The sequence below is a fragment of the Chrysochloris asiatica genome, unplaced genomic scaffold (assembly GCF_000296735.1).
Source record: "Chrysochloris asiatica unplaced genomic scaffold, ChrAsi1.0 scaffold00008, whole genome shotgun sequence".
NCBI classification, from domain to species: Eukaryota; Metazoa; Chordata; class Mammalia; order Afrosoricida; family Chrysochloridae; genus Chrysochloris; species Chrysochloris asiatica.
Window position 1 is genome coordinate 10520097 of NW_006408526.1, and position 6617 is coordinate 10526713.

A 6617-nucleotide genomic window follows, 5' to 3' on the forward strand; every position below is an offset into this window, starting at 1 on the left:
TTATTTGTTAAGCTCATTGACTTCATCTTGCTTTGGGGTGGTGGTCTCATCTTTTGGTACAACACCTCTTAAACCTGTTCACTTTGTGTTTAGACTAAGTATGACTAAACTGGGTACAGCATGATTAAACTGATGGTCCAGTCAACTCAAGCTATGAGACACTAAAGGCCAGCTCCACTTTGTGTATCATTCTTTACTTTTTAAACAGAGAACTATGGACTTGAAGCAGAAAGGACTTTAATCTTTAAATCTAAGTAATGCCTATCTATTCAGTCGGAATTTCCCTCCTGGTGAGCTGTAAAACAAATCCTGTGAATTCTAAATAATTTATACTGCAAAATTTGGTTGACAGTAAAACGCAGTTGTTTTGTGACCAAAATACATCTTATGACTACAAGACTTACTGTGATGGCGTGTGGTATTTACTGGGGTCGTGTGACACTGCTTTGTGACTATGCAAGAAAGCATGGTTGGAGGAAACACAGCAACAAAGTGCTGACATATGGTAATTACAGTAAACATGACATATTAATGTTTTGAGTCTTTCAATCTCTTCAGGAGTGCTGAAAAAATTCTGCTATTTTAAATCTGACTTATGTAGAGTCAGAGAAAAAGAGGAAGACTCCCAAGGAGATGGATTGGCCAAGTGGCAGCATCGATGGACTCAAGCGTGGCAACAGTAATGAGGTTGGCCCAGGATTGGGCAGTCTTTCTTTCTGCTGTGCATAAGGTCACTATGAGTTGGTACCGACTTGATGGCACCTAACAGCAACAACACTGCTCTAAATATTAATGTTTCTCAAGGAACCTTTTGTCTTCTCAGTACACATTGGCAGGCAATCCTACTCCTCTGTTTTTCAGCAGCAGCTACATTATTTGATTCTTAAGCGTTAATTCCAAAGAAAACGTTGGGAAACATACAAAGTTATATGTACAATGATAGTATATCAACATTATTTTAAATTAATGTAAAATTTAAAGTTAATAAGTCAAAGAAGCAATAAATACCCAATAGGATTTGCTAAGTATGATAAAACTACTCTTAGTGACCCTATAGGAGTCCTGGTGTGCCGCTGTAGGATAATGAGTCACACTGTAAAGTTGTTTGAACTGCAAGGTCGGTGGTTCAAGCTCACCAGCTGCTCCTTGGAAACCCTATACAGGGTCGCTATGGGTCGGAATTGACTTGACGGCACTTAGCAACAACAACAACAGCAAGTGACCCTATAAAACAGAGTAGAACTACTTCTTAGGGTTTCTGTGTCTGTAAATCTTTATTGGAGGAGATGGCCTTATCTTTCTTCTATGGAGAGACTAATGGGTTTGAACCACCGACCTTGGGGTTAGTAGCCACAGATTAACTCAGTACCACTAGAATTCTTTACAATGTCCAAATGCTTTCTAGCTTAATAGTCAATCTACTTGAAATAGCATGCCTTTACTATCTCATTGAAATGTTCTCTAGATTCTATTGGGAATTCCAAATGAATTCTTGTAGCAGATTTCTCTTTCTGGCTACTGAACTCTCAGATCCCTTTATACAATTTCTTTGCTCTGTTGCTCTGGGCTGCTCTCTTTAATTGATCTTGATATATCGCAAGAGGGTCCATTCTTCTTCAGTAATCTACTTAATACCATAGTTTAACAATGTTTAACAATGTTCATTTGGGAAAATAAACAAAAAGAGTCTGATGGCATTTGCCATTATCTGTGGTATAAATAAAGTTCACCCAGTGTTCCCGCAGAACAAAGACATTATGTTGATTTACTTCTGAACAATCAGCCATTGAAAACCCTATGGGACACAGGTCTATTCTGACCCACAAGGGGTTACCATTAGTCTGAATCAACTTGTGGTCGACTGTCTTTTGTTGTTGTTAAGTGTCCTCTCCTCAGTTCCAATTCACAGCAACCCTGTATAGGGTTTCTGAGAAGTAGCTGGTGTATTTGAACTGTTGACCTTGTGGTTCGCAGTCCAGAGCTGATCCTACAGTGACACACCAGGAGTCTATCAACTGTCTTACTGGTGTTATAAATACTCTGCCCATTTTCAAGGCTCCTGAGGGTGACATTCTTGAATGGGAAATTAGATATGTACAGTAACTCACACAACTGACTCCCTCTAGTCAGTGTAAGCCATTTCAGCACACTACTATCAACAACTGTCAATGCATGCTGGGGAAATCAGCTGGTCCTGAGTGCCATCACAGGGGTCTAGGCAAGTTCCCTTCAGGTTTATAGCTAGATCCTCCTCTAGCATTTATGGGGCCCAGGAAATGTACAGAGGCCCACATTCCATATGTCTAAATATGTGGTGCTATAGGATAAGCATTTGACTGCAAGTTTGGTTTGAATTGCAATGTAGGCAGTTCAAACTCACTAGGCACTCCTTGGGAACCCTATACAGGGTTGCGCTGAGTCTAAACTGACTTGATGGCATTTAACAACAGCAAACACAAGGGTAAGCACTTAACAACAACAACTAGGGTTCCAGTTCAAACATGCATGGGTTTATTACAAACAAAATGTGTTTAAACATGTCTCTGTGATCACTGGATGACTGCAAATGAGTTATCTCAGTAATATACTTGTCCTAGGCTTGTTGTTGTTGGGTTAAGTACTGTCAAGTCAGTTCTGGCTCATAGTGACCCCGTAGAGGGTTTTCAAGGAGCAGCTAGTGCATTTTCAATTAACAATGTTTTGGTTAACAGTTCAATGCTTATCCTATGGTGCCATATCATTTCCTCTTAGGCTCATTAGAGTGGATTAAAAAAAAAAAAAAAAAAGCCTTTATATGCTAGGTGGTGGTGAGGGAACAATTTGTGGTCAGGATTAATATCAAATTTTAAACAGAACTCAAGTAGATATCTTACCAAATCATTGACGTTTGTAACAAGTTTATGGGAATACAGTCCCACACATAAAACAACAGTTTCAATATGGATCAAGCATTTTAAGGAAGGTTGGGAAGACCTCAAAGATGGACCAAGAGAGGGTTGACCACCACCCTCTATAAATGAAGAAACTGTGGGCTAAGTACAAACTTTGCTGGAAGAAGACCATAGAATTACCATTGATGCGATCTCACATTTTCAATTTGAATTGAACATCTTGGCCTTGAAAAGCTTTCAATGCTATGTGTGCCAGAAGCATTGGCAAAGAGCTGATATTTCCATTAGTCTTTTAAACAAGATTGAAACTAATGAAAATGATTTCATGGAATGAATCATAATCTGGGATGAGCCTTGGATTTGACAATCAAAATAACGTTTCTATGATTTTATAGCAATAGTTTTTGACTTACCCTTATTTTAATTTTATTTTTCTTAAAAATATATACCCAACTATTTCCAGAATGTATTATTTACATTCCCATCAGAAATGTACAAGAGATCCTTGCCAGTATTTGATATTGTTACTATTTTAAAATTTTAGATATTCTGATAACTATGTGTGTGGCTCTCTAGGGTAAGTGCTAGACCACAAGGTCAGTTTGAACCACAAGCTTGGCAGTTCAAACTCACCAACTACTCCTTGGAAACCCTATATAGGGTTGCTATGAGTTGGAACCTACTCAACAACACTTAACAACAACAATAGCTATGTAGTTCTGGTGTGGTGCTGTTTAATAAGAACTGGACTGCTAACCACAAGGTTGGTGGTTCAAACCCACCAGCCACTCCCCAGAAGCCCTATACAGGGTTGATATGAGTCAGAACTAACCCAAAGGCATTTAACAACAACAATAGCCATATTGAACATTTTTCCTGTACTTATTTACCATCTATCTATATATTCTCTTCTGTAAAATGACTCTTTATGTCTTTTGCTCATTATTTAATTGGACTGTTTTAAATGTTGAGTTTTGACAATTCTTTCATAGATTGTAGATGTGAATTCTTTGTCAGATATATGGTTTACAAATATTGTCTTCTGGTCTGTAGCTTTTCTTTCACTCTCTTAATAGTACTTTTCCAGAGCAAAAGTTTTCATTTAAGTGAAGTTCTTGAAGGTCTTGTTCTATTGATAATATAGATCTGTTGGTCTCTAATGATTGCAATATATTTTGTTGTACGGGTATATAATAATTTATTTAGCCAGTCCTTTATATACATTTAGTTACTTCCAAGGAGTCCTGGAGTGGCCTGTAGGATAAGCACCGGACTGCTTACTGCAGATTGGAAGTTCAAATCCACCAGCTGCTCCTCAAAAACCCTATACAGGGTACCTGTGAGTTGGAGCCAACTCAAGGGTGCTTAACAACGATAACAATTTATGATGAAAAACAATGCTGCAATGATTATTTGTATTCAACTTTGTAGATGTGTGTAAATATATTCTCAGGATCAGTTCATAGAAGTGGTATTAAATGGACCAAAGGATGTGTGTTTTAATTGCCCATCAAATACATTAGAATAGTTTGCATCTGCACTACCAGGACATGAAAATGCCTTTTATCCTATATGTTTTCATCAATATTATGTGAGAAGACATCAAACACACAACTTCAACAATCTGAGAGATTTTAAAAAGTATTTCAAGTGTAAGTGTTGTTTCCACTGGCCATGAACTATTCCTGTCATTAGACCTTTTTTTTCCCCCAGAGTTGTTGATAATTTTAAAAATTGGTATTAAAGAACACTTTAAACATTAGTGAAGAAAGCAATTCTTTTCCATATGCAAATATCTTTCCTGTTTTATATTTTTACAGTATTTTTGCCACACAAAAACATTAATTTTTTTCAGTTTTCCCCCATGATTTATGGGTTTATGACTTATGTAGAAAGGGAAGTATGTTGAAAGAAACTATTTCATGTTTCCTGTTGTTCTTTTAACCACTGTTGTTGTTAGCTACCACCACTGACAGAAGAGTGGTGGTCATTCAAGTGATGGGTCTTGCCTTATACTAATTATGAATAGTCCGGTGAGACAGGGTTTCCATATGCATAAGTGGAGATGGGGAAAGCATACCATAGCACTGAACCTGTTTCATGGAGCAATGGCTTTTTTGTTGTTGTTAACTGCCATGAGTCAGGTCCAATGATTAGCGACCCTGTGTGGGATTTCCAAGGAGTGCCAGGTGAGTTTAAGCCACCAACTTTTGGGTTCAAAACAACCTTGCAGTCCAGTGTTTATCCCATAGTGCCATATCAGGATTCCTTGCTGCGGTTTAACAAGGTTATAGGTGGGGAAAAGGTATCATATTTATTCATATGGATAGGCAGGGATTTCTGGGAAATAGCTGATTTAGGAGGAACCATGGTGCCCAAAGTGCCATGGGCTGCCAAAAGAACCAGTAGATCTATTTTGGAAGAAGTGCAGCCAGAGTGCTTGGAAGCCAAGATGGCCAAACTTGGTCTCTCATACTTCGGACATATTGTCAGGAAGGACCAGTCGCTGGAGAAGGATATCATGCTTGGTAAGGTGGAGGGTCAGAGATAAAGAGGAAGACCCCCCAATGAGATGGATTGGCCAAGTGGCAGCATCGATGGACTCAAGCGTGGCAACAATAGTGAGAATGGCCCAGGATTGGGCAGTGTTTTGTTCTGCTGTGCATAAGGTCACTATGGGCTGGTACCAACTCAATGGGACCTAACAACAACACAACATGGTAATTGGTCCTGGTGTAGGATAAAGTGCTGGACTTCAAGGTTGGCTTGAGCCAGAATATCAGCGATTCAAACTACCAGCTGCTTTTAGGAAATCCTATACAAGGTCACTATGAGTTGGAACTGACTTGACGGTGCTCCGCTGGAGAAAGATGAGGTTTTCTGCTCCCATAAAGATTTATAGCCTCAGAAACCCTGTACAGGGTCATTATGGGTTGGAACCGACTCTACAGCACTTAACAACAACAACAGTGTAAGAAAGGCTCAAAGGATTTTGTGGACTCCTGGTAAGGTGCTGAAGGATAAGCACTGAACTGTGACTCACAAGTTTACCTCCAACCCACTAGCTGCTCCTTTTAACAAACTGATGCAGCACTGTTGTTGTTGCTGTTGTTAAGTGCCATTGTGTTGATTCCAACCCATAGTGACCCTTGTATAGGGTTTCCAAGGAGCAGCTGGTGAGCTTGAACTGCCAACCTTGCAGTTCAAATGGCTTTGCAGTCTGGCATATTAACCCACAGCACCACTTAATTCATCTATGCCAAGAATTTGGAAGACAGCTACTTTGACAACTGATTGGAAGAGATCCATATTTGTGTACAGTGGCAGCAGCAATTAGCTCAAGTGTATCAACAATTGTGAGGTTGGTGCAGGACTGGCAGTGTTTTCTCCTGTTGTGCATAGGGTCCGTTTGAATCAGTACCAACTCATCCACACCTGAAAACAATAAACTGTTCCTCAGAAATCCTGTACCGATCACAATGAGTTAGAATTGAGTTGACATGTTGTCTACAACACTTAACACCATGCTAATTTTTTCTGATGTGGTACTGTGTAGCATTTCTTCTAGTTGGATTCTGCCACAAGGGCCTCTAGTAGGAGCAGACAAAACTTAGGGGATGTTGTGATGTCCTGAAAAGGTGCTTCTTAGGTTGTTGTTGTTAGGTGCTATCGAGTTGGTACCAACACAGCAGAACGAAACACTGCCCAATCCTGGGCCAACCTCAC